The following is a 25,285-nucleotide window of genomic DNA, read 5'->3' on the forward strand; positions in this document are numbered from 1 at the left end:
CATTTAGAGCATATACCAGGATTTTACTTGGCCCAAAAAGATTTACAGACCAAACTGAGATGTAATCCCCGGATACCTTTAAAGGGGCCTCAGAATGGACTTGTTTCTTGTGCAAATTATTGAAGCAAAGGGAGGGCATTTCCATAAACTGAACTACAGCAAATGAGGAATGGTCCACCAGGTCACAGTAAATGTGAGAACCGGTGATATGGTCACTTATATTAAGAAGCCTTAGCTATTTTTTTTCCATTTTGTCGAGCAGGGGACAATTCCCACCTCAAATCAGTTATTGTCTAAAGAGGATAAGCAGACTGTAACTGAGGAAGAAAACATAAATGCAGAAAGTTGGCATGGGGAGGTGTTATTTTCCATGTCCGCAATGATGCCTCTAGTCCACGGCAGCACCAGAGGACAAGCTTTCCCGTTCTCTGGTGCTGTCTCTTGCTAAGCAGCGATGGTGTCGCAAGGTGGAAAGGCGGAATATGATCAGGAACTCTAAGAAGCCATGTGATTACTTTTCAAGTGTGGGACGTGCTGCAAGAGATGTGTCCTATGCAATTTATTAGCAACTTAAATGTGATATAATAACAAATATATGTACCCTTAAATATATATTGAATATAAGGCTTACTGACACAGTGGGAGTTACCATGCCTCAAAAATAAATAGAGAAAAACCGTTAGGCAGAGTTAGGCTTCTTATTCTGTATAGAAGGCAACTGCACTGGTGATCCCATTAAGGAATCATTTTGTAATTGGTCTAAATTCCGTCACTTCAGAAGACCACCTGCTAGTTACTGCACATTGCTGATAAGCAAAGGAATGCCAGGAATTGTGTGCTGTATATGCGTGAACACATATTTGAATTTCAAGGAAACTTTTTGTGAGTAATGTTTCTACCTAAATCACATGCTTTCTGAACAAATACTGTAAGAGGCAATGGGACAAAGTCTGATGGATAGTAAAGGAAAATTTTGCTCTAGTCATGCTAGAGACCCACTCTGTGGCAATAGGTTCCCCGCAGTGCTTTGAATGTTATGAAATGTTTCATACTCGCAAAGTAAAAAAGCCCAGTACTATGACTGAGTCAGTATTTATTCCAACTGATATCTATATAGAATCAGGAATACATTTTTAAATTCTGCAAATTGCAGAAAGGCTAGAAAACATAAGAGGTAGTTTCCCCACTCGAAAACAGGCGAATGTGGCACTGTTCTGCCTTCAAGTGCAGTTTCCAAGCATAGTTTCTTTGCAGGAGGAAGGCTCTGATGTCACCTGAGGAAGGCAGATTGTCAGCCTGGAACAAGTACTGACTCACCCGCTAGTCCACTTTGTGTTTAGCTCTGAGAGTCTCTGCAGCGCCGGCGGATCACAGCTGCTGTAGGACACAGCACTGACCTCAGGAGGCTCTTTTCTTGGCGACCTTCCTGCTGTAATAAACACGATACAGTCATCAAGTGCTCATGTGTTTCATTGTCCCCATGAGACACTATCAAAAGAAATCTCTCAGGATGGTTTGTTTGAAAATTTTCAGGGAAACCAATAATCCAGTAATAGTTAATCCTTAATTTATTATTTTCTCAGCCACTTGATTTATAAAGCACTTGTCTTTATCATGTCCTGTGATACATTCTGTTACCGAGCCTGCATTTCTGCTTTGTGAAGCTGCATGCTTTGCAATCTTTAGTTAATAAAGATGCTGTTGAGGGGTCCAGCCTTCCAGATAGTTGGAATTGCTTCAGATTCAATAGGTCAAATTGATTCCAAATTTGGTATTGAGTCTGTCTTAATGTACCTAATGTAAATCCTTACGTACAGTTTATGCAGTGTCTGGTGGAGGCAGGAACATGAAGGGAAAAGCGATGACTACCTCAGATGAACACTGGTGTGCGTGTTGTGTGTATGCACAGGCTGTTGTGTGGATCTAAGAGAACACTAAAAGATTCCTGTTAAGAGGAGGGAACCACAATACTGGATACCCTACTGATTGGTAGGGCAAGTGTTTCACTAGTGAAGCTGTTACCCTTTCTGTAATTAAGCACAGGAGCATGAGAAACCCACAGGACTCGCACAGCTTCCTCTCTGTGTAGATTGACCCTTGTAATGTTCGTGACCGTTGTCATGCTTTTAGAAATACTGGTAACCTTATCTGCACTGGCTGTGACTTCACACTTGATGCAGCAGTGTTGAGAGCCAAAATTTCTCTTAAATGCAGCAAAGGTACTTTTGCATGGTGCGCCAAGTTCTGTTTTGCAGCAGGAAAAGAGCTGCAGCTACTTAAAATCCGTTTCATATCATCTTTTCTATTGATCACACCTGTATTGAAATACTGCACGTGGAAGCTCAAATATTCTTTGCTAGAGCTTCTCAGAAATAATTGAGTTGTCATTTGTTTCATTGGAGAATCAAAAAGTCATAGTGACACATAATTTAATTTCTAAAAGTCATAATCTTGTCTCATTCTGTGCCTTACCAACCTAACGTTAGTCTGAACTCTTTCAGAAGTGTGGCTCGCTCGTTAGGAATATGTGAAATTAAATAGTTTTATAGAGTAAACACCGTATGTATTTCAAAATCTGTATTATTTTCAATTGACTTTTAATATGAAAACTTCTTATTAAGCCTTTCTTGAGAGGCATAAAGCATTTTGGGTCTTATAAGCTGATGTGGTTTCATTTATAGGAATTAATCACGGGCCATGTAAGTAGGAAAGGTATTCTTGTATATAATGTATCACAGCCAAACTGTGGAAGGGTTTGTCCTTGGTACTGTTCTGGCCTTCTATTACAAAGAGCAGGAAGAACAGTCAATAACCACTTATTAATGTTTTTCTCTCTCCTTTATTGTAGCTTTAGGTACATCAGGCTCTCAGTAATTATCTCATTCATAATCCTCTATCACAAGTAATATTTTCTGCATCTTGTGAAGCATAATTGGAAAATATTTTCTTTGGATGTACACTATTTCTATTCCCTCTTTAATATAACTTTACCCAAGAGTATCTTGCCTAGGAAAAATGAGCAAGCGTAATTTTATACAGGTAATCAAATATCTCAAATGTTGGCACATTTTCCTTTATCTCCATGGGACCGAACGCTAACCTTCAAACAGACCTAGGCATTCAAAGAGAGAGTTTCAGCACACACTTAGAACTCAAATAAGCTTGTAGAAGGCAACTCGAACAGAAGTGCTATTTTGAGTTATTAGTACTGCATTTCTACTACAGGGTATTCCATTTGATTAATACAGAACTGCAGGAGAATATATATATTAGTCTAAGTGTGTGTGTATGTGTCTTGGTGTGTGTGTATATATATAGATATATCTAACATATTACTTAACCACTTTCTTCTGGCATGACTTTACTGCCTTTCTAAATAATTCTAGTTTTTCCCCACTCAAGACTCAAACCAACATCTTGATATAGGTTTTAGCTAATGAGGTTGAGCAAAATTAAAGGGGTTGAGCAAAATTAAAGGGGGGGAGGTAAGGTAGAGGGGTTGGGGTATGAAAAGAAATCAGCATGTCTTTAGAATCATGTTGGTTGCAATACACTGTCAAACAGTTAATTTATTCCAAACCTTCTGACATAAATTGTGCTGAAGTGAGAGACAACGAAAGCCATACAGAACTGCAGATCCAAAGCCAAGGACTGGTTTCAGGCAGAGAAGACACGTTTAAGGCTACTGTATGGTAGACCTTCAATGAAACATTTCAGTCTCTATTGTTGTTGTGGAATTGAACATCCTTATTTCTATTTTCACTCATTTTGGCATCGAGGGCTCTCGTGAATACAGAACGCGTAGAAAGATGATACTGAGAGATGATGTGACTCCCCAGCTCTAACCAATTTACCAGGATTGTGAGAGTGTATGACCCAGCAAGGTACCTGTCATTTTCACAATGTTTATTTGCAAGGAGACGCTAGATCTCTCAGTGAAGGCATTCTTTGTCCTGTTCTAGTTTAGAAGTTAGGCTTGACATTATTTGCATATTTAAATGCAATGGTAGGCTTATGTTGGTAATTAAGAATTTTGTGGTGTGAATATGCTTATTCTCTAAGATCAAATTTTGGATTATTATTAAATTTCATTTTCAGGTGACCGGATTATTCCATGGTTATCAAATGTAAAGCCTGGTAATTGATGTCTGGATTTGGTTTTCTATGTCTTTGTGTCAAGATTTTTCTATTTTGCATTACCATGAAAATATCCCCTGAGTTATTCCAATAATAACACTTGAGTTCTGGGATAATTTGCTTAGCGAGTTGTTTGTTAAGCCTGCAATAACAAAGTCACATTTTGTTAACCTGAGTTAAAACAGCGATGGAGGTGAGGTAGCTTGGCCAATGGTTTTGATAATCTCTTGAGTTTATTTACTGGTAGAACAAACTCAGACCACATCGCTCAGCTTGGAATTTCAGCCAAGGCAGAAAGGACCCCTGATGCAGGTCAGTGTGGATCCATCCCTGCGCTGGGCTCATAGCTCAGGCCAGTATTCCTCTTCCAGAAGGGAGATGGTCTTCATTCAAAGGGTCCCAATAGTTTGAAATGGGTCTGTTCTTAAAATTCTTCCCATTGCACAAAAAATTAAATATCAACGAGCAAAATAATAAGGATAGAGAGAAATGGTATAACCTAGGGGAACGGAAATAAGAGGGGTGAAAGCTGCTGTTCAGAGTTCTGGTCTTGGGGGAGAGGTTTTTCAAATACCTGCCTAATTACATGAGTAAAATGTGGGATGAGGGAATTGTCAGCACGCTTCCCGTGTTCTCTGGAAGTTGGCTGCGTGACTGTAAATGAGGCATTCTGTGAGAGGGTGTGTCTATTTTTACATGCGAGTGACGTGGAAGGCTGAAATAGATGCAAACTGACGGCTGTCGGCTTTTGCACAAACCTGGAAAAAGGCATTTAGTTGTTTCAGGGCTAGAGAGAGAGTTTAGTTACAGTTGCCTAGAGCTGCTGGTGGATTTCTAAGTCTGTGTGAATCTCAGAAGCCGTCTGCTAAGGGCCATATTAATGCTAGATAGTGGACCTGGAAGCTAATTGACCTGAGAGTTGCTTAGGAAATAAAATGCTCTGCTGACGCTACTTCTTTGTAGGTGAGATGACCTCGAACGTTCCTTACTTTTCTCTCAATGCTGTTTGAACTATACTTCAGCCTATTTTGTATATAGCTGCTTTTAATATTATTCAGTGTTTCAGTTGCTCTTGTGAAGCCTACATGCACTTCAAGCATGTTTGTAAACCAGGCCCTGTAGGTAAAGGAATGCTTACTTATACATTTGGTCAAGTCTTGGGGCTGGGTCATGTATTCAGTTTTAAAACCAAAATGGAACAATAATGGAAAGCCAGCCCTGCGGTGCGGACACCGCGAAGGCCCCAGCAGTGAAGTCAGAGGTGCTGTGCTCATTACACGTGGCAGGACATGTGCCGTGCCATCCTTCTGCAGAGCTGCTCCATGAACTCGTGCAAGCATATTGTATTATTTGCTGATATAGAAATGCTACTGTACATCCTTTCCAGTTGTATATTGCTTTGCTCCTACTGAAATGAATTTCTACACACTTCAGTATATTTGACATTTTTATTGTGTATGGATCTTTTTGTCCTGTAAAAGTGGCCTTTGCACATTTTATTCATTATTCATGGGGTCATCTTCAAAAGGTTCAAGAACTTAGTGGCAGTACTTCTACTGCAAGAACGTGCAACCTTTTTTCCTCGTACTTATTTTTTGCCCTCTCTATGCTCCTTTATGTTGAGAAGAAAACTTAAGCTTGAGAGATGTAAAAAAATAAATCCTTTCCTGTTTACTTTCGCTTAAAATATAGCAATATAGCATATCTGTGCTGACCCCATGGTCAGTATTATTTTAATTAGGACCAATTAGGGAGTGTGAAGGAAAGTTTGTGGGAACAGCAAAAATGAAGATTTCAAAGGAATTAATTTTTATTTTTACTGCAGAATATTTCCAGGACATCTTTGAGCTATTCATTGTTATTTAAAATATGAGTCAACCTCACAAATTTGAGATTTCTACTGTTGCAAATAGGAATTCCTGAAAATTAATTTCTTTCTAAAGAGAATAATGTTTGAGATGAGTCATTATTTATTTTGCTTGAAAAGGTCCATTGTTCTTATGCTCTTTGAGTTCAGTTAAGTGTTTGCATTACAACACACCTTTCATGACTTAGTGCTTTTACATAGCCATGCTGGTCTGCAGTAGGGAACTTGCTGCTTCTCTCTTTCTCTTAATCTTAATTCATTACATTGAGCTCATGTGGCATAAAAATGTGATGCACTTCACTGAAAAACTGTGACTATATACTCAGAAGTACACAGTTGTATGTACCCTGAGATGAGAGAGTTACTTTTAGTATCTATATTGGCTTTTCAAGTAGCAATAAAGGAAACTCTGTAATAATAACGGAACACTTGTGACTGACAAACACCCTCCTGCAGTTCAGAACTGGAATATGAATGGACACCATGGGAAGCTGGCCCATTTCTGATGAAAACAGTTCTTAACAGCAGGAATTTATGAATCTACTCAGTGCAAATGAGATTTTATTATGCTGAGAGTCTAAAAATGATGCTTCATTTATTAAATTAATACAAAAATTGTATTCAGATACTGCTGCAGAGTCTTCTAAGACCTTTGTGAATGTCAGAGCTGAGGCTGAAACCGTTGACTCTGGTTATGGGAGGTAACAGTGAAAACAAGACAAGCTGCCAAAACCTTCTCATTCTTTGCTTGATTGAAATTAATATGTGTTTGGAACAGCACCTGTCACTGTTTCCCAATCTGTGTACTAGAGAAAATGATACTTGCCTGTTTTTAAAATGCTGGGGTTGTTTAATTAAAGCTTTTGGTAATTATTTTGCCCTAAAAAAACCCTTTTGCCCTTTTATCCTCCATGACATGGGTCCGCTACATCTAATTGCTGCAAGATTAGAAACAAGGGCATCTACTGTAGTAGAATCTGAAGTAACGTCAAATTTACGCTGATACAGTAGAAATCAGAACACAAATTCAGGCAAATTTGATAGCTAGTCACACATAACTCCAAGGCTTATTGCCAGATTTTTATAACTAATCTGCCAGCTGTACTGTGCACTGCCCAGTCGTTCAAACCATATGCCTTGGACAAACAATCAGCAAAGTGTGTTAAAAGCTCTGGAAAGTACCATATTAGCTGTAAGTCAACCAGCTGCATGCCCTGCCCTATTCATTTGGATAAAACCTTGCCCCTTCAAAATTGATTTTTTTGACTTCTTTGTTCGCAAAATATGGCTTAAATATAACCTGTGCATCCGTAGTTGGGTTTATAGCAACAATTTCATACTAGCTGCAAAATATCATTGAAATTCTGGTTAGGCTTTAAAAGTCACCCTAGAGACAGGGAGTTGATGACAAGCTTTTCTGTAGCTCCAAAGGAAACATTCATAGAGCACCTAAAGCCTTTGAGGTTTGCTCTTCTTGAAAGAGTCTTGGTTTAGAGTAGGTTGTTCATCTTGTGCCATAACCAAAATGAAAGATGTATGCAGTTTTTCCTCTTTTGCTTGAATTTGGCTGCTGTTCGCCCTGGTCGAGTCACTATCCTATGGCTACTTGCAAGAGCAAGTCAAGAATTCACTGGCACTAATTTACACATATAACAGTTTACGTGTTTGACTTCTGGCTTTTCTGGCTTTGTCTCTACACTTCTATATTAAAATGGATCCTCTGATATTTACATTTATGTAGCTACTGATCATTATTACCTACGCATTAAAATAAAGAGTAAATATGAAACTAAGGAAACAGCATTGCCATTATGTCTGGTAGAAAAATCTTACATTCTCAGCTATAACCATATTTCAGAATCCAGAGTAGTAGTATTTTTAGATTAGAGTTTGTAAGGTTTAAAAAGAAAGAACAATTCATATTAATAAAAATTTTAGCAGTATCTTTGAGCTAGATTGAAATGTTTTGCTCCAAGCAGTCTTAGCTAAATAAAAATGGGTAGCAAGTAAATTGTGAATGAAACATTTTCTTTGCTGCTTCTCACCTACAGAGTTTTCTGCTTTCATCCTCTCAAATATATTATCAGGAGAAACCATTGTTGCAACTGATCAGCCACAACAGCAGAGCAGCCTACTGGGGTTGGTTGCCTGTTCTTCATAGCGTTTACAGTTAGCTCGAATTGAGGCATAATTAGGCAAATAAATTTGATGTACTTTCTATCAGTTAAACAAATACTCTGCACTGTTATTAATATAATTCTGCAAGGTTAGAAAAAAAGCTTTCTGTATAGGGGTAGGAGCAAACCTGACAGACTTTGTTTTATTTATCTGTAAACTGGTGCAAGTTCTTGCAGTGAATATGAACAAATTAGCAGAGCACTGTTCCACTCAGCAGTTCGTAGAGCATATGAAATGCATGTAACGTACCCTTGTTTATCCTTTGTTGCTCTTCATCTTATTATATCACAGACCCGTAATGACTTAATAATAAATATGTTGCTTTCCCGTTTCCTTCTGCCTTCTATTCTGGGTCATTGCAGACAGAATGTATCTTGAATTAGTGCAAGATATCTCACTGTTATACACAGCTAAAAAGGGCTAAAGTTCCTTCTCATTGATGCAGGAGTAGCTGCTGTCCTGCAAGTTCTGGTCCCCAGCACTAACATGTAGTTTAGATGATGGGGTAGAAGTGGCTGAAAGTCAGAAGTCATTTTGCCAGGTCTTGACTGTGACTCTGATGTTCTTTAGGACTTTTAGGTCTGCAGAGACATAATAACTGATATAACTGTGTGTTTATAAAGTTCACTTCAAAGCTGGGGATGCGGCTCCCTGCAGAAGTATTCCTCCAGTGTTAAACTGATACTGCTCTGGATGAGAGTCAACAGGCTCTTAACTTGCTTTTAAAAACTGAAGCCGGCAAGCTTTTCACAGAATACATCTGTATTTCTAATTTGCACCTTGAAGGATGAAATCGACTGGTGAGTTGGTGAGAATGAATAAATTGATTCACAGTGGGCTGACAGCTCCCTGTGTCTCACTTTCTCTGAAACATCTGTGGGTGATGCCACCACAAAGTTGGACTGCTGGCGTGCAAGCTGCTCTGCCAGCAATACAGGAGGGAAGACCTGGTACTTGGAAATATGCAACTGAATTGTGGGACTGTTTTCCAGATTGCTTTGTATAACTTTGAATGGATGGGAAGGGAACTGGAGCAGAGCAAGGAAGACCTGTTTGTTCAAGAAATGTCATCTCTGCTCTGCTGGCTCTCATAGGTGTGCAAGTGGAATAATGCAGCAGAAAATCAAGCCCAGAATAGAAAGTAATAATCTATTAAGAAAATTTTTTGGTTTTAAAAGCAATTTTCTTGTATTTTTTTTTTTTTTACAACTTTAGAGAGAAAAATAATGAAGATGACTAAGTTTCTACAAATATTACAGAATGACATTTCTAGCAGCCAAATCATTACATGCATTCATTTGTAAATATCAGTGATGGAGATTACAAGTTATGTAGATCACAATTCTTCCCGTCATGAGGAGCAGTAATTTATTATTTGAGTAACCACACAGCACGGAATTTAGATTCCCCAAGAAAAGATTCATGATGTTTATGAATGTATCATTATGAGGTCATAAACCCAGAAGTCATCAATTTCTACACTCCCATGCACATACCCCGAATGCAGGTGTTGTGTAAAGCACACAGGTATACCTGCCCTGTCAATCAGATGCTTTCGCGCATCTTATAAAGACTTTTTTCTAATTTGTTTCTGTTATAGGCGAAGTATACTCACCTTCATGCCACTTTAGGCTATTCTGAAGGGTCAGAATGTGCTCAGAAAGCATCCTTATGTGGAGCACACTTAATATGTAGAACTGTATGATTTGGCTTGCTTTCATCCCAAGAACAGTCCAATTTCATGCAGAGACAAAATGAGACAAGAGACTCAGATGTCCTGGCAGTCTAAACTTGGTGCTGAAGAATGAATTAATTAAATACAGGAAATTTTTAGCCACTATCTTTTTACAAAGGAAAACATAAAATTATGTAATTATACAATATTGGTATTTAAATTTATTCAGCTCTTGTAGAATCTGTCTGTGGCTTTTTTTTTTTCTTTTCTTTCCCCCAAACAGCCATTATTGTAGCTTTATTATGAGGAACAATTTGCTGTATCACAGCTGGTCATCAGTGAGGCATTGTAGACTTAATTCCATAGATGGCCTTCAGCAAGGCATTGTCTGACTCACTCTTAGCTGGGCAGTGCCAGCACACAGACTTGCTTACTAAAACAATGGGAAGAGTTTTATGTGTATTTGGGTGTGAGTACACGCTGTAAGTTTATTTGTGGAGGCGAAGGGGAAGGACTATTAACCACAAACTCTAGAGCTTCTGATTTTATAATTAGAAATCAATTGGGCAAAGCTTAGTTTTGCATATGTGACTTCTTCCCATAACTGCATCCCAGAATGGTTTTCTGCTGAAATGATTTGCTTAACAATTTTACATTAACAGCTAATCTATTCGCAAAATCAGTTTAAAACACTAAATTGCCTGTGGTGGCCACATAAAAAAAAGTATAATCAACATGGAATTACCTGAATGTTTGGGGGTTTTTGGTTTTAATTTGCGTGCTCTTCTCATTGTTTGTTTGTTGGAATTAAAGTTGTCAGTGCTGTGGAGTGGCACTGACTTTGATAAGGTCACGGCAGGGCCGGTTACATCTGGAGTTGCTGTTGTTCATTTGTGAGCACAAGGAGGGGAAGATGCAGCTGGACGATGTTATGCTGGCTGGATTGCTAAAGTAGGTTTACTCAGCTGGTTTGGACACCATGGGCGAGTATGGTGGTGTGGATTCATTTCTGCACTGATTGCCTGGTATTTGGGAATCCTCAGGTGGCACAGATGCAGCATTTCCTACTCCACTTATTTTCTGGCGTTGTGTGCAGAAAGTTTTTTAGTTCTCTAAAAAAAAGGTATCTGACCACTGGCTTTAATTCTAAATCAGTGGGGGGAACAGAACCCAACAGTCTGGTTTGTTGTTGTTTGTGTTTGTTTTCCCTGGAAAGTAAACGGTGGTTTGTACCTGTTCACACTCATCTGTCGTCTGAGTTCCTGCTCTAGGGAGGACTGAATGGAGGATAGTTCTACTGCTGCTCTTTTTCCTCTATATACAGCACAAGTCGGCCAAACTTGTCAATGGTAGCCAACTGCACATGTAACAAAAAGGTAGCATAAAATATGATGCTCTTCTGTTTCATCTAAATTCCATTGGGAATGGAAAGCTCTCTCTGTGTTAAAAGGGAAACCTCCAATTAATAACTCAATTAAACTTTTTTGAGATTTTCAGTTCACAAAAATGAATTTATTGCAGTGGTAACAATTTATATTCTGGGGGAGCAGGAGCCAAGAAGTAACTTTTTTTTTTTGGTCTGAGATCTCATTATCGGTGCAAGCTTATTATTTACTACCCCACAGTAACGCTGGTTTAAAATGTGCAAGAATATGAGAGATTTGTGGTGCGATAGGGCTGGACTGAATTGGATCTAAGTAACTGCAGATGCAGCTGGTTTTGTCTTTATCAGCCTATCTCAGCTTCTGCACTTAAAGGCTTCTGTCAGTTCAAAGCCCAGACACTGCTTGGTTGAACGGAGCTAAACTATGGTTGCATTTCTTAGCCTTTTGAAAATAATGCTAACTTAATTCAAACTGAAGCACTACAGAACTTGAGGGAGTTTAACTATGCATCAAGTAAAAATTCCTTTCCATTTTTATAATACAAGCAGACACCAAAAAAGTGAAACGTACCAAAGCTCTTGAAGTTTAATTTTAGTTTTCTCAAAAATGTTTTTGCTTTCCTTGTGAACAAATACAATTTGGATTCTTCCCCCGTTTCCTTGCTTAAAATAAAGAAATCACTAAAATATAAATCAAAGTTTAGTATCAAATAAAACTTTGTCAATACAGCCATTTAGGAAGATTCTTAGAATGCTGGAGTAATCATAATGTTGGATTTCTGTTCAGTGTAGAGATGGGCAAAAAATTGCTACTACGTGGCATAATGAGATATCTAAGTACATTTTCTGCATTTGGAATGATGGGAGAGCCTACTAATGCAGCAGAGATAAAAACAGGTTTATTTTTTTGCCTTGGGTTTTTGCCATGCTTTAACCCAGCGGGCAGCTGAGCACCACGCAGACGCTTCCTCCCCGCCTTGGTGAGATGGGGAGAGAATCACAAGAGCAGAAGTGAGAAAACTCACGGGTTGAGATAAAGGCAGTTCAATAGGGAAAGCAAAAGCTGTGCACACCAGCAAAGCCGAACTAGGGATTCATTCAGCACTTCCCATGGGCAGGCGGGTGCTCAGCCATCTCCAGGACAGCTGGATTGCATCACACGCAATGGTGACTTGGGAAGACAAATGTCATCACTCTGAACATCCCCCATTTGCTCTTCTTCCCCCAGCTTTACAGGCTGAGCATGACATGGTACGGTGTGGAATATCCCTTTGGTCAGCTGGGTCAGCTGTGTCTCATCACAGCTTCTTGGGCCCTCCCCACCCTTTTCTGGCAGGCCAGTAGAACCAAAAAGCCCTTGACTGCTTAACAACATTCAAAACATCAGTGTGTTACCCACATTATTCTCATACTAAATCTAAAACACAGCACTCTAGCAGCTACCAGGAAGAAAATCAACTCTACCCCAGCCAAAACCAGGACATTTCTGTTTTGGTTTTATCTCCATTTTTAGCAGTTTGGACCTCAGCTGGACATTGCGACACATTCAGAGGACAGTTGGTATCCTTTCTTTTGGTTGCACTTTCTGAAAGGGCAAAAATTTGATTCATACCACAAATATGTTTTTTTTCAGGAAAAAAACCTCAAGAAATGGGACTGAAGATTTCAAAAATACAGAGCAAACTCAGCCTAATCCATTTGCTAGTAGAATATATTCAAAGCAGTAACACAAAGGGCTGTGCACAGGAATGACTGGATTTGCACATCTGTACTTGTATTCCAAAATCCTTTGGCCCAGTTAGGATCTGTGAAAGATAAGCAGGAAGAAGTTATTAGGAAGAGACTGTTGAAGAACTAAGATGGTATCAGGTTGAATAATGTCTCTTCCTTTGCCCAAACTCAGTCCATCAGCTTTCAAGCATTGACCTTCCACTGTAGGTTAAGTTTATCAGGCTCCTATTGATGTTTGCTGTTTATGAAAACTTGACGTTCCTCGTAACGATACCCTATATAAGATGACAGTATGCTTTCAAAATATCATTTTCTAGTCCCTGGAAAAACGGAGCTGTTGGATCCCTGGTAGTATTTGCGGATTCAGGCTGGGCAGATGAGAGCAGAGGAGACGGAGTCCAGGGGAATGCCTGTGGCGCCCTATGGGTCAGTGGGATGGCACCAGCAGTGACCCTGTCTAAGGGATCGTTCACCTCGAATGGCCTCTGTCATCTTTTTCTTTGGTGCAGATGGTTTGCACATCCTAGTCAGCAGAGTACTCCACAGAAATTTTACATGAATATTAGAGCAGTGGGATATTCCCTTATGCACAGTACCCCAAATAGCATCAAGAAAAGGCATACTAGGAAATAGAGAGGGGGGGAAAAAGGCAAAAATTGTGAGATTGGTTTGGTGGAACATCTGAGGCTTTGACACTGGGGTATGACCCTGTCTCTGAATACTGCCAATTGTGCTTGGTGGCAGGAGGGGACCCTTCCCGTCCTTTTCAGAGGCAGATGTCTGCGGTGCCTTGTGCCCTGTGTTCTTTTGGATCATGACAACATGTGGATGCCATTAATAGAGATTGTTTACTAGGAGAAACTATTGTCTTCACAGGTTAGATTGCTTTGTGTTGATTGTGGATCTCTGAGTTACAGGAAGGGAAATCTGTCTCTGGGAAAGAGAGGAAAATGATGTAGGAGACCACAGCATGTGGATGTTTATCATCCTATCATATAGTTCAGGGACTTTCATTACAAACTACAGGAAAAAAAATTAAATCATTTAAAGGTCTTTCTAAATCCTACCCAAGTTAAGAATTGCTCTCAGGAAGTGCTACAAACATGGATTTTACTCCAGTCTTGTCCTGCTCTGATTGTGCGGGCAGGTGCCAAGTCATAGATGTGGTGTCCTTTGTCACAGAAGCACAATACTTACATTTTGTTCATGAAGATATACTAGTCAGAGATCTCTTGATGTGTGTTAATTCTAGAGCACAATCTAAAATCTTCATTTAGAGATATTAATATGTACTAGATGAATGATTACAGTGCTCACTTAGCTCCTGTTAATTTGAAGTCTTTAAAGCGTTCAATAACATGAGTGTTTGCTGTCCACCCGAGTGGAATGACAATTCTTGTTTATAACATTATAAAGTTAGAAAGTCCAATAATTGTCTCTAGCAGGCTCATTTGCATTATTTCTTCATAGCAATTACATGAACAATAGGGATTCTATACCTAAGAGCAAAATATATGCTGATCTGTATATGCTGAAATATAATCACAGCAGATATGTTTTAATTATGTTTGCGATGCTGCAGAAGGAAAGGCATGGCAGAAAGCTGTTCTAATAGCTACAGAGTGAGTCAGAGAATGAAAACACTAAAACATTAAAACAAAGCTGATTCTAATAAGGAAAATAATTAAATTATGATAAACAAAGGGAATGAAATAGCTTTATTTTTGTAGGAAGTAAAGGTTTAATTGGAGGATTTGTGTAGGCAGCAGAAATGGTATTTTGCTTTTAGAGCAAATAAAAATTTAATTCTGCTGGAACTCAAGAGCTGCTTCTGAGATGAGAAACAGATTTTCATTTCATGTGCAGTTTTGAGAAGTTGGGAAGAAAAGGTATTTCTGCGTCACTCTGAATACAGATTTTTCAACTATCAAGAAATGTTTCAGGCTAGACATAATATATCTATTATGTGAAAGAAAAAGCCCTAACATGATGACAAATAAAACTAATTTAAAAGGAAACATTTTGGTTAACTTTTTAATGCGTTCAAAATGTAAATACTTTAAAAGAAATAATTTAATGCATACAGAGGCATAAGAAGCTTTTGAATGTAAAATAGCATTGAATCACTCTGGGCAGGAAATGTTCAGGAAAAATACTCCATTGCTTTTTTCCCCAAATATGTATTTGTTTCCTAAATCAATGTTTCAGTAATACGCAGGTGAATGGTTGAAGTGAGTGTCACCGAATCATTATTCTTGTCCAAAAAACAGGCAGGTGAAAAAATACAGGCAGCTCTAAGGATAAGGCTGGTGTTTGGGCTGGGGTTTCATGGGGCTCTCCACAGCTGCTCTGTTTGTGCTGAATATGGGGCCTCTGTTACTGCAGCTCTGCTTCCCCTTCAGGTGAATGGGAAGAGAAATTGGGTTTTGCTTTGCAGTGGTGTGGTGATGCTCATCCAGTTACTGTGGTGATAAATTCAGATTGTGGAGTAATGTGGAGAGCAACAAGACTGGTGAAGGGACTTGAACACAAGCCCTATGGGGAGAGGCTGAGGGAGCTGGGCTTGTTTAGTCTGGAGAAGAGGAGGCTTAGAGGTGAGCTCAGCACTCTCTAGAACCACCTGAAGGGCAGTCCTAGCCAGCTGGGGATTGGTCTCTTCTCCCAGGCATCAGCAATAGGACAAAGGGGCATGGGCTTCAACTCTACCAGGGGAAATTGAGGCTGGAGATGAGAAAGCAATTCTTTGCAGAGAGAGTGCTCAGGCATTGGAATGGCTGCCCAGGGAGGTGCTGGACTCACCGTCCCTGGAGGTTTTTAAACTGAGATTGGACATGGCACTTAGTGCCATGATCTAGTCAATGGACTGGAGTTGGACCAAGGCTTGGACTTGGTGATCTCTGAGGTCTTTTCCAACCCAGTTGATTCTGTGTAATGTACATAATGTCCATGCATTAATATTTAGATGATGAATAACTTTAACTTGATTGCAGGAAGACAAATGAAAGGTTATTTCTGGTTTGTGCGAATCTCCAAGTGAATCACTGGTATTCAGGCTGTGTGGTCACCGTCAGCATCGCACCTGGGGCTGAACAACATGGCCGGTTGGATGACAACTCTTTGCTTGGGCTGTCAATACACAGTGTCACTTCTAGAAGAGAATCAGGACAGAAGAAAGCTTTAGCCACAGGGAGGGAGGAGAAATGAGCTTGGCAGTAAGATTCCAGGGAGAATAAATACGATTTGGGAGTATTCTCCTTCCCCTCTACTCCGCCCTGGTGAGACCATATCTGGAATATTGTGTCCAGTTCTGGGCCCCTCAGTTCCAGAAGGACAGGGAGAGTCCAGTGCAGGGCAACAAAGATGATTAAGGGAGTGGAGCATCTCCCTTATAAAGAAAGGCTGAGGGAGCTGGGGCTCTTTAGTTTGGAGAAGAGGAGACTAAGGGGGGACCTCATTAATGTTTATAAATATATAAAGGGTGAGTGCCATGAGGATGGAGCCAGGCTCTTCTCGGTGGCCAACAATGACAGGACAAGGGGTAATGGGATCAAGCTGGAGCACAAGAGGTTCCGCTTAAATTTGAGAAGAAACTTCTTCTTAGCAAAGAAATACACTCACTATTGAACATAATGAAATCCAAATCAGGTATTACTTCTCAGGGAGGAGGGGGGAAAAAATACATTGAAAAATCCCAACAAAACAAACAACCAAAAACCTCAGAGGCTTTCTCTTGATCTCATATTCTGTATCTGTTCATTAGCTATCATCTGCAGTCAAAGAAGGTATTGAAATCTGTTATGTTTGCAAACAACTTGTGGCCTGCCTTTCAGGAATACAATTCCCTGTATTCTTGTTTTCAATTAGCTGCTCCTCTGATTTTTTTTGTCATGCAGATTTCTTGGAAGAGTTGCTGCCCATCAAGCAGCTCCCCCATCCCTTTGGTGCTGAGGGACTGGTTCTCCACATGGGCTTAAAAATCCAGTTATTGTCAAATCTCTTGCAAACAAGAGCAGGAAAAAGCAAAAGCATGTATCAAATGTAAAACTCTCTAGGTAACCCTTAAATGAATATTATCACAACCATACATAGGTTGTTGGGGGCTTTTTCCTCTTTCTTAAAGTATCTATAAGGCTATGGTTTGTCTTTTATAACAAACAAAAACCCCAACCATCTTTATCATCAATAAACTAGCATCTGGAAGTTAAATATTCTCAGCTCCATTTTCTGTGGCAAGGTTTAAATTGCCTAACATTCCTGTAACTTTTTTCGGTGCGTTTTTTCAGAGCCATATGCTTGGCGTTTGATTCCTTTTGGTTCTTCCTGCTTTCCTATTTGTTTACTCTGGATATTTATTTTTCTTGATTGTTTTCATGCTCCAAAGTGGCTGATGTTTGATTTCCCCCCCCACTATCTCCATCCCTTTGGAACTATATCTCAGCAGATAGAAGAAAGCTGAAATATGAGCATTTTTTTTCCTTATGACAATATAACCTATTTTAAATGGCGGGGGTTTTTACAGTCTTTTCACATTTTCTCTATTATCCATCACCTAATCTGTATAACCTCACTCCTTTTTATTAGTAGAGGAAAGATGCCAGAGTTTTAACTATTTAACTCCTTTATTGAAGTTATTCTTTAAGGAATAAAGAGTAGGGCTATTGTATATAAGACAACTTCACTACTATCCTCCATTCTGTGTTACAAATATACATTTTGTTCAAGTCTAGAGAATATGTGGAATCAATGTAGTATTCATCTAAACAGTTAGAACTGGACTGAGTAGAGACTGACCTTGCCGGCAAATGTCATACCAAGGTTTAAAATTACAAGGTAACTGCAAGAAATCCATGGTGTTCCCAGATCAAGAAGAGGAACTGAATCTTTAAATGGTGATTTCTAGCAATTCCTATGCGTACTGCAGTCTCCTTGAATGTGACTCATGTGTAAGGGACTGCTCGTGACCTACTCAGAGCAATTTACAAACATCATAATTTCTCAGTCTTTCTGAATTCTTTCAAAGAATTGGAACTGTTTGTTAAACCTGCACATCGATAATACACGAAACAAAAGCACAATATGTAGCTTGCTCAGGGCCTCTGCTTTTCATGCAAATTCCTCTCCTATTATAGGAAATGTAAGTGGTGCAGTCCTGCAAAATAACTGTGTGTTTTCTTTGGCGAGTTGGAATTGCTTGGGTTTTGTGCTGGTTATATTCAGGCTAATTATTATTTCTTGAAAGAAGTGCCTGAGCCTGTTGTACCGCTGTGTTGTACTTTCTCATAGCGCATATGGGAAGGAGACTGGAGAGCTCATGGGGTCTCCCTGCTTGGCCACTTTGCCAGCGTTGATGCTGTATGGTCAGAAGCAGTTACGCACCAGACTGGAGAAAATTGTTACTCCAGGCATTCTTGTCCTATTGGTGCAGTTGACACAGCTGAGATAGGGAACTACAGTCCAGCTGATATATACAAACTCACAAACAAATTGTGGTCAGTATTGATATATTTAATGTGGCTTTGAATTTTCAATATGGGTGGGGGGAAAAAAGTTTGGCTTAATCATGCTATGATTTTGATTTTGACCGGCCACCATCCTTCTTTGTGTCAAAAAAGAGTTAACGTTTGATAAACCAAGATATATTTGTTACCTGTATCAGTTTTTGTGTCGGAATATCCATAGCAGAGCTGAGCAACAGTGCTTTTATACTGCAAATATTCTGTTGAAGAACATCGTACAGCAGGTTATCTTTACAGTTAGCTTTGCCATCAGTGTCCATTTACAAACCCAGTGATCCCATCTCCATAGGCAAACAAAATATTCCATCTCCTGTCTCCTGAGTAAATGTGAAAAGGCAGCTTTACTGACTTGATAAATAATCTCAAATATTTTACTTCAGGGTCTTGCTATTTTCAACACTTTATCTCATAGCCACATAATTATTAATCTCATTATTTATCTAGTTTGTATGAGTCAGTTACATCTGATCTTTTAGTTATCAGAAAACTACAAAAAATGTGTAGGTTAGTGGTAAATTCTGAATTTATTTGGACTTTAAATTTTGGGGTCATAGTATGAATTTAATAACCTGGTGTCGGTTGTGATTTTCTTGTTCTTTTTGGGGGATTGTCTTTGGTTCTGTATCTTTCTTTATAAATCTCTACATATTTCAAGTAAAGACATTTGTCCAGTGTCCCTGGAATTTTGAGACAGAGACTCCTACTGAGTTCCTGGCTCTCCTATCGGATCCTAACACCATTCAGAAAAAAAAGTCATTTTTTTCCATTATTTCAAGCCATACTGAATCCATATGAGAGAATCATAGAAATTAGCCATTGGCTTGAAAACTCATTTCTAAAATTACATATTCTGGGTTCATTCTTCGTTGTCTCTTGTTCAGAACAAGGGAAAGGTGAAAAAAACCCACATTTGATATTTCCCCATAAGCAGAGGGCAGTTAATTAAGGTCAGCGAAGGCTCCAGCACACAGTATAACAGACCCTTGGTGTCAACAAGGACTACGATTTGTTATTGTAATACAAGTAATTAATAATGGTTATTTATAGATGACTACTGACTCTGCAGTTGTCAGCTGACCAGCTGTCATTTGGCTGTTAGTAGATTCATTTCAGATATATAGCAGGAATGTACTTAAGATATTTGGATTTTGACATTCTTGTATATAAGATATAATTTGGCTAATTTTAAAACTTCAGTTCTCAATATTGTATCTCTTTCTAATATTTTAAAATATTTTTTTCTTATTTACCTTTTTGTTGTTGTTGTTCTTTTTTATTATTATTTTATTTTTCCTGAGCCCTTCCAATAGACACTTGAACTCATTTTATTAGAAGAGCTTCAGCAGAGTCCTTGGAGGTCTCCAAGGGTCTCCCTTATGCAGCTCTTTATCTCCTTTGCTATTCCTGTCATGGCCATTACATTTTCTAGTTGGCAATGTAGTAATCAGTTCTTTGAAGGAGGGAGAATACACACAGCATTTGAAAAGAGGTCCTGAGAAATCATGGTTATGTTTCTTTGCCTCTTGACTTCAGTCACGTGTGTATTGTGCATCTTCTCTGCTACTCAGAACCCCAAAAGACAGTAATGCAGGATGTCCGGTCACCAGTCCTTTCTAGGAAGAATGTGTCGTTAGAGGAATGCGAAGAACAGCTGAATGGGGAAAGGCACCATAAGGGGTTTTGGCTGGTCTGTGACATGAGCACTACCAGGCTTGTGTGGGTAGAGAAAACCGACAGTGATTCAATCACCACTAAACTAGTCCAGATGTCTCCTGCAGCCTCCCACAGTAGTCTTCACCATGAGCTCAGATGATCTGGATAAAGGTCTAGACTAAATCATTGCTAAGTCTGGCTGGTTTGAGATTGACATATGTTACGCACTTGCAGCTTTTGTGATACTGATTTGTATGCAATTTGTCGTATTCACACTGAGTCACAGTTTCTTTTTTGATGGAACATTGACCCCAAATTTCGGATGTTTTGAATGACGGGTAGGTCATGTGTTTACAGACAATGACATAAATACTCCAAACAGTGCCCACGCTTACAGTCATAGAACTGCTATTTCCCCCCCACCTTGGAAACAGGTCAGGTTATCTGATGTGCCAAATAAAGTGATAATTGTCACGGAGACTTTAATCTCCATATGTACTGAGAAGGGGACTGCAGGACTCAATGCAAGTTGCTAGAGAATCAGAGATAACACATTACTAAATATCAAATAGTGCCAGAGCGGACACAGTTCTTTATTTCTACATATTTAATATTGTCTGAGTGCAAGGGTTTGTGTTCTCCCCACCTCTGTCCATTTTTCCAGAAGAGCATTAACAAAGGCAGAAGCTACGAGCTATCGCTAGTGGTGTAAAAAACAGTTCCAATTTAGTGATATTGCAAATTGATCACATTATGAGAGACACCACCTTTGCAAGTCAGTTTGGAAGGAATTCACAGGAGCGCATGACTTAGTGGAAATGCATGGGAAATTACATTAGGAAGCTTTGAAAACCACACAAGCGATGTGGCAAATAATTCCTTGTGAAGCTGCACGGGATTGTAATAACTAGTTTCAACCAGATTCTTCTGAATAACTTAAAATTCTGCATGAGTTATCCCTAATAAACATCTAGCTGCAAGAAAATAGGGAAAATAATTCAAATTATCCTCATGTTAGATCTGTTTATTCTGATGTATGACTCTGATATTACTATGTAACTGCAAACACTGTAATGCTGGAGAACTAATGTTTTGTTTGACATCATGTAAGGAATTTGCTTTGTAGCATTTTCAAGCTATGTTTATTTTCACATTCCAAGTAACTTGAAGAATATTTGTACTAAGAAGAAATTATACTGTAGCCATCTGCACAGTTCACAGGTTAGTGTAAGTACACTAGGATAAGATATATTATCACATGTAAGCAGGTAGTCTATAAGATAATCAATATGTAAGTACTCAGTTGCCTTTATTTCCCTCAGTTACCTTCCCAACAGTGTTCAGTTTTGGCTCGGAGCTGGCTGCATAGCTGATGTTCATATTTCCGCACTGTAGATGTGTTTGACAGCCAGTTGCTAGAAAAGAGCTTCCTATTTGCACTGCCAGCTTTCCACATTACGTGGTTTGAGACGGTGCTTACTTATGTTCAGACACTGAAGTACACTAAGCAATCATCTGAAGTTCGAAAAATCACCTTCAAAAAAAAGGCATTTGAATGCTTTCAGGTTTGTTTTATTAAAAATTATTAAATAAAAGAAGGCATTAAATAACTGAATGCATTCTGCATGGATTTGAAATTCTTTTATTAAGAAGGAAGACAAGTTAAATATCACTGAGATCCTCCTAGTCCTTGTGAGCAAAGCATGTTCAGAAGCCAGGGTGGTGAAAGCAGCTGAAAGCAGAGCCTTGAAAGACTATAAAATCATGAAAACTTAAATACGCTTAACTAAATAGAAATATCCTGTTACCTTTGACCACACTGATCTATTGTACTTTTTTCTGCCTTCGCTGACCTAGGATATAGCATGTCTAGTTTGACAGATTTTGTAAGCAGCCTTCAAATTACCGCTCTGGGTATGTAGTGATTAACGTTTTTATTCCTCTTCTGCAATGCTAAGAGTATGCATTACAAGATATTGCTCTGACATTCACTTGAGAAAATCATTTGAAAAAACACAAAGAGGTCTTGAGGCTCAAGTGCAATGTACTCTGTGCCTGAGAATGAAACCTGGCACATTATAATAAGCTTTTAAAAAGGAGAGAGAAAAATACATCTCAAACAACATAGAAGAAAAGCTCAGAACAGTGTGAATAAGATGATGATGATTAAAGGAACAAAAGAGAAGGGTTTGGTATATAGGAATTGCCAGTCTTCTGGCTAGCACATGGAATGGGACATTCCCATGGCTTAGGGTGTTTTACAGCCTTTACCGTCTTTTGTCTGCAGTGAGGAAGCAGCAGCAAGAGGGCTCTGCTGGCAGCAGCAGTGACAGCCGAAGGGAAGAGTCTTCTGAAGTTGTGTTCGGAGATTTCACAGTTTTATAGGTAGTAGAAACTACAGCACGGTTTGTGTCCAAGACTGATGAGATGGAGGAGGGAGTACATGGCTTTACTGCTATTTCAGTGAGTCGGGAAAAGAGTGACAAGTGCAGGAGATACTGTTAATTATAATGCCTGAAGCACTGGAATCGTTAATGTAAGTGCTTGACCCCAAACAGTAGGAGATGACAGACAGATACTTTTTTTCCCCATAAAGACACAGAAGAGGGAATATGTTTTACAAGACTAAAACTGCGTGTGATTTTTGAGGCTCTCTATACCTAGCTTTCAGATCTCCTGTGGTGAACCGCAGAACACTATAGATGAAATAATAGAGAAGTAAATGAGATGGGAAAGGATTGCTCTTTGGCAATACGACACAATTTCATTGCACGTTTCCAAGTATCAGAAACAGTTGGGTTAAAAAAATCAAGACCTTTGTACAGGAGTGGTGTCTGCTGGAACACAAGAAAGGGACGGCAGTCTGGGTTCAGAAATAGTTACATGAGCTCCAAACTAGGCAGAAAGCCAACTACAAAAAGGTGCCAGCCACCCGAGGCCGCTTGCCACAGGACACTTGGGCGTTAAATAGCTGCAGAGAGCAGTGACTACAGGCGGCAGTCCAGGCTGTGGTGGGACACAGGTCATATGTGGTGGCGGCGTTCTCAGGACAGAAGGGAAGACAGATGGTATTCCCAAATGGGAAGGGCCAAGGCAAGAACTAGGAAAACAGCAAGCTTTAGCTATTGTCTGGCTTAACATAAGGATTCAGAAGCAGCAAGGTATGTAAGGAATATATACAGAAAAACTGACCTGAGACCGTGCTTTGGTAATTTTTTTCTACTCTTTGCTGTCTTCATTCCTTGTCTTTGTTGCCATCACAGCCACCAAAGATGAGCATGCGATTGTGGATTTGGGGAGGACTTTCCTCTGGGGGCATGGTTTCCTCTGTCTTAGGGAGTTCCCTTGGCAGGGGGAACAATTTATTTGAAACAGCACTCGCAGTGCATAAAAATTCTGGTTACAAAATAGTAATACTGTGTTTAACTGGAGATAAATGTGTAGAGCTGCTTGGGAATGGCTTGGGCAGACCTATTGTCTGGATGGTTTTTCCTAATATGGATCTTTATGAGATCAAATGTGGGGTTATCTCTTCCTCTGTTCCTCCCATCTGTAAAAACAAGTATAGCTATCTTTTTTCCCCCAAGACATTGAGCTAAAATAGATATTAAAAATCATTAATTCAGCTTGGTGAGGACAGTGGTGCATGACACATACAGAAAGGACCAATGTCCTTCTAACCAGGAAGGATTTAGGTCAAGATTCAGTCACATTCCCGAGCTCTTTTCCTGCATCAGTTGGTCATAATCAGTGAATTAGAACAAACAGATTGTTAGATCCCAATCTTGTCTCCAGTTTTTAAACAACAGTTCACTCTAGTGTATTATAAGATGATACCAAAAGGTAAGCAATAAAAAGCAGTTTGTGCACAGTTGCAGTATGAATATAAACAGAGGCAAAATTAGCAAATCAAATAGAATAAAAAAGCAGTAGCAAAGAATAAACAGAAACATAAAAGAAGCCATCTGGAATCAAAGATACTCAGATGACATGCTAGGAAACTGAGGCAGACAAAAGCAGAGATTACACTCTTAAATGGAAGTGTTAGGGATATTATTGCTTTAATTCTCTTTGAATATGGTTATGAAACTGCAGGTGGGAAGTGTGAGCAGTAATGTCTTTTGACAGTTACTCCAGAGGCTTCAAGTTACTCATATCTTCTCATATCTTAAATGAAACCTTTGTCGTCCACATACTTGCCTGTTTCCTTTCAGAAAGTGTTCCAAGGATTGACATTATCAGGTACATCAAGTGTGTGCCCCTATTTGTCGTTACCCTGAACAATAACGGCAGGTACTTGGTTTTCCTCTTCCCCACTGTGCAGCTTCTAGTTGCCATTATTAAAGATGGGATCAGCCTGTCCATGGAGAAAATGAAATTACATTCACTTTATTAATTCTGCATTGCATGCAAATGAATTGAATCTTTGCATAATAGTTTAATTATTGACTTCTTTTAAATGTGTGTTATCAATAAACACACTTGTCCATTTTATGTCAGAGCACATCAACAATACACACAAAAATATTCTGTAACACCTAATGACGTTCGTATTTTTAGAAAAAAAACCTGCAAAGTTACATACAGAAGGAAACACCTCGTGAGTAAGGTACAATTTTTGAAAACATTTATACATATATATATATATATATATGGAAACGTAAATATATATATATATATATATATATATATAAAAGTGACTGTAAAGGTCACTAAAATTGTCCCATACTTTGACAGAATGAGCTGGAGCTTCTTAGGACCCAGCAGTTTTGGAAAAGAGTCATAAAACCTGAACATTGTAAGTTCATTAAATGAGGTCTGCCTCATAAATGAGGAGTTTTCTCGTAAGGCATAGGTAAAAATATAGAAGAACCTAAAGCAGTAGCACAGTGTTGGTATGTTGTGTGTTCATCTGTGTAATGTTGGGTGAAAATCTGATGCACTAGTTAGTCCCTTAGAAAAGGTTCTAGAGTTCAGAAGGACAAGAATGATGCAGAATTTAAAATGAAGATTTAAGATCAGATTATGCCTTTTCCCTTGAAACAAGTAAGGGATAATTCCCTTGTAATTACACAAGGATGAATTAATTACTTTCTAACAAACTCAAATAAAAACTTGACTACATAATGCCTTCTTCTCTTTTC

General features: G+C 39.0%; 1 protein-coding gene across 5 annotated transcripts in view; it reads left to right on the top strand.

Annotated features, from left to right (window-relative positions):
• CDH8 (cadherin 8) overlaps positions 1-25,285 on the top strand; it is a 352,129-nt gene that overhangs the window by 232,482 nt on the left and 94,362 nt on the right. Inside the window, exon 1 of one of the 5 annotated variants that reach the window (XM_065029275.1) lies at positions 4,767-5,100. The exons of the other annotated variants lie outside the window; for them this stretch is intronic. The gene's annotated coding sequence lies outside the window, so the exon portion shown is untranslated. Of the gene's footprint in view, positions 1-4,766; positions 5,101-25,285 lie in introns of those variants that run through there. 5 annotated transcript variants of the gene reach the window in all.

The sequence above is a fragment of the Columba livia genome, chromosome 13 (genome assembly GCF_036013475.1).
Source record: "Columba livia isolate bColLiv1 breed racing homer chromosome 13, bColLiv1.pat.W.v2, whole genome shotgun sequence".
Taxonomy (NCBI): Eukaryota; Metazoa; Chordata; class Aves; order Columbiformes; family Columbidae; genus Columba; species Columba livia.